We start from the raw sequence: 4,495 nt of genomic DNA on the forward strand, positions 1-4,495 counted from the left end.
AGGGCTGCACTGGAATACTCGTACCTTCTGCCATGGTCTTTTTTTTTTAACCTGAGGAATAGGAAAGCGGGCTGTATGTTCCTAGAGTTTTAAAGAATTAAAAAATTCATAATTATCATTCATTGTTTAAATGCAAAACTCTGCAGCTAAATCAGGTAAAGGAAAAGTTGATTATCATTACCTATTTTTATAAGTATGTTCTGAAATATTTTTGACGTATGAAAGACTAATGAAACACATGCCCATACAGTCACATGCGGCGAAGAAATAAAATGATAACAAATACCACTGGAAGCTCCCTTTATATTCCCGATCCCAGCCTCCTTCCTCTTCAGAAGTAAGCAGTGTCCCAAATTTTGTATTCATCATAACTATGTGTTTTTTATTTTTGCCATATTTGTATGTATCCTGTAAACACAATATGGGGTTGGGTTCCATATTTTTAAACTTACTGAATCCTTCCGTTGCTTTTCCTATGTAGCACTTGATGAGTTTTATCCAAGTTGATACAGGCAGCTCTATAGCACATTTCATCTATTCTCTTGATGGGTGTTTAAGGTTCTAGTTAGTCATTAATAAAGCAGTGCTGCCGTGAATCTCTGTGCTTGTGTTACACACACGTGTTGTTTCTCTAGTGCAGTAGCTTTAATACTTGTCATTGTGCCTGTGACAAGGACGTTTCCCATCAGGACCCACAAACATTTATTTCTGCTCATCCCAGAAACAGAAAATTCATTAAAAATACTTAATGTAAATAATTATGTGCTTGTCTTTAACTTTGCTGGATTTTGCTCAGCTGCTCTCTGAAACAGTTGGGGTGATATATACTTTTACCGTTAGGGAATAAGGTTTATTGCTTCTCTAGATCCTCACCAACTTTTGATATTTCCACCCTCTTAATTTCTGCCAACCTGATGAATATGAAAGGAGTATTTCATTATGATTGTAGTTTCCATGTTCCTGATTACTAGTGAGATTGAACACCATCCTGCTTTGTACATTTGACTTTTCATCTGTTTTTAAAGTAATTTTTGTGTTACTGATCTGTCCTTTATATATTCTGTATACTAATCTAGTCTGTGACTTGTCTTTTCATTTTGTTTATGATGTCTTTTTAAAAGCATGAAATTTAGTGATTAATGTAATCATATATAGAGGGTGCCAAAAAAGTGTATACACATTTTAAGAAAGGAAAAACTATTAATTGTAATAATATATACCAACAACAAAAGATGAATACAAGTCTCGTTTGACTTCTGCAATTACAAGAGTTGCTCAAAGTGGTTACCATCAGCATCCAGACTCTTCTGATTACGGCGAACTACTGCTTGAGCATAGATAACATCGCTTAAAATGTGTATGCATTTTTGTGGCACCCCCGGTATATCAGTCTGTCTTAACGTTTTGTGCTTTTTCTGTTTTGTTCAGAAATCATTCATGATCCCCAAGGTCATAACTGTCTTCAAAAGGACTTATTTTTGAACTGTTCTGCTAACGTGTACACATTACTATTAACTAGTTTCTTTAATAGGATTAAAGTTTGGGCATTTGAGGTTTTTTAATCTTTCCTGAGGTGATTTTGCAGTTTGAGATGTGTCACCTTTGATAATAAAAGAATGGCTCAGGCTAGAGTAAGCATGGACTTTAGTACAACTATGAGAGGATACCAGGCTGACTGGGGAAGTATCTATTGAGGAGATTGACTAGCTACATTGGGAGGAAATTATGATGGAATGGGAAGTATTTTGGATAGATAGGGGAGCTTTTAATTTATTTAATCAGAAGATATATTTTGAGTGTCTGTTATTTGCTGGTAGGTATAGAGATTAAGAAAATGCATTCCTTCGAAGTGCTCAGGCTAGGAAACAGGAAGTTTGAGAGCATTAAGTGCTGTAATGAGGGGGAGGGGCGAAGTTTGGGTTTGTTATGGGAGCCATTGTACGTTCTTGTACAGGGGACTGAAGTGGTAGATTAGGAAACAAGTCTGAACAACTTGAGTAAGTAGAATGTCAAGGAAGTAGACTAAAGACGACGAGACTAGTTAAGAAGCCACTACGGCAAACAGAAGAGGCCTAGAGTCTGGGGTCTTAACGTTGTAGAAGTAGTAAAGCTACAGAATAATTATCTGAACGTGCATATGCTTAAGCTGGAAAATATTTCCACAACAAGTGGAGTTTTGTATGCTTTTAGAAGCAAGGAAGATTATTCATGATGTAAGATGATTTAACGGTAGTTAGCCCTAGCATGTTAGTACAGTTTTGCCACAATATGGTTTTAAATAATGTGAATTAGCTCACAAACAATTGCTACATGGGGCAGTGATGTCAGTGGAACATAGAAGTCCCATAGGTTCATAAGCAGTTTGGGCCAACATATTAATATTTTGTACCACCAGTTACCTGCAATCTTGTAATAGTTAACCGAAGGAATGTATGCCTTTATGTCTGAAATACAAAGCTGTGGCATGATTTGATTGTTTTCATAGGATAACTCAGGCAGTAGAAACAGGAAGTTATTACAGTCATCTGGGCAAGAGTAAGTAGATGGAGGCTTGGAGCAAACTATGCCAGTGCCGTAATGAGAAGTGTGCAAGCCTGCTACCCTAGAGACACACATGTACATAAGATGTGCACAAGAAGGTGTACTGAAGCATTGCTCTAATAGTAAATAACTAGACATACCCATCAATAGAATGGATAAACTAGGCTGTTTAAATTAACTAGAGCCGCATGTATCCACTTGAGTGTTTAGACAACCAAGGAGACGTGTCAAATATACAGGTGGGTGTGAGTCTGGAGTTCAGCACGGTGTACAAGCTGTAAGTTTGGCAGTCATTAGATATAGTTGCCATAAAGCTACAAGACTGGATACAGTTACCAAGGGAGTAAGTATAAATAGAAAAGAGCTCAGAGATACTGAGCCCTGGGAAACTACCACATTTAATAGTTTGGGGAAAGAGTTAGAACTAACGAAACTGAAAAGGTAGTGATTCTCTGGAAGCAAGTGAAGTGTTTTCAGGATACAGCAACCAATTGTGTCAAATGCTGCTGACAGGAAGGAGTTGGTTTAACAACGTGGAAGACACTGATGGCCTTGGCAAAAATGGTAGTGAAATGGAGTCAAAGTCCTGATTAAAATGCTTCAGGAGAAGTGGGGAGGAGGAAAATTGAACTTGGAACTCCCACCACCAGCCTGCTTACCCAGCTCTTGTGCCAGTATATTACCTCTCGCCTGTTACTGTGAGTGACCTGTCTGTGCCTCTCGTGAAGGCCAACCCCTCAGTTGTGTACTTGATTCTATCTTCACTAACCTGTTTAACATACGGACTTGGGAAAGCCCTCTTCTACATCGTCAGTTATTTTCTCCACTGCATCGTTCCCGTCAGCATATAAACATGCTGATATCTTTCCCATTTAAAAAAAATCCTTGACCCAATTTCTCCCTTCAGCCACTGCCCATACTTTCTTGCCTTCACAGCACACCTCTGAGAGAACTGTCTGACGGCTAGCTCCACTTTTTCTAATATTTCATATTCAGTTGCAGCCATGGAATAAGGCAGTGGATTTAATCAAGTTGTGGTTAAGCCATGTGAGTATGATGAAGAGACAGAACAAGGAAGTACACGATTGATTGTATGCAAGCATGTAATTTAAGCTGCTTAAGGAGAAGAGAATACTTGAAAGCTGTGAAAAGTTGGTGGTCTCGGTGGACAAAAGTTCCCCATGGGGGGCAAAGAATCATTGGAGATGGAGTCCTTGAGCTGGAAAGAGGGGTTAGTGTTGGAGAATGGGGTGTTTGAGGTCACAGGAGAGTCTGAGTTATTGGTAATGGCAAGCTCAAGGTTATGACCAAAGTTGTAGCTGAGGCAGAATAGAAAATTATTGAACAGCCTTTTAGTTCAGCCAGCGACCTGAGAGGCCAGGACACTGAAAGGCCCATCTGTATGGATCCAACGAGTACTGTAGAAAGAGAATAAGGAACTATTAATCCCTTCTTAAAGGAACAAGGTATGGAGGGGACTGCACAGCACATAACTGCAATAAGAAGTGCCCGGGTAGCAGACGCCATGGTCTGGTGACCTGGAAGCAGAGGAGAGTAGACCTGTCCCACCTCCAGGCCCAGTGCTGTCAGCCGCGTGGTAGAGAAAACAGCCACCACTTGAGAGGGCTTCCGAAGAAGCAGCAGCATCAGAAGTCACAAACTCAGATTCTGACAAGTGAAGTCTAGAGGGCTGGGCATTTTAACAAATGAATACTCATTTTTCTCAAATCAGAGTCGTTGTGTGAGAGACATGAAGAAAAAAATAAAATCTGTAAGGAAACCAGCCATGAAACAGTAAGTGAAACTCAGCTTCATGTTTGAAAGACGGAGTGGCAAAGGGACCTTTTTAAAGGGAACAGTCATTGTCTCGTGTTGTTTCCGTGGTAGAACTCAGGCCTAGTAATGCCAGATCTTTTGATGTTTTTCCAGAGAAAAGTGGATTGTACGTGAAAAA

This window comes from Rhinolophus sinicus, linkage group LG06 (assembly GCF_036562045.2).
Source record: "Rhinolophus sinicus isolate RSC01 linkage group LG06, ASM3656204v1, whole genome shotgun sequence".
Lineage (NCBI taxonomy): Eukaryota > Metazoa > Chordata > Mammalia > Chiroptera > Rhinolophidae > Rhinolophus > Rhinolophus sinicus.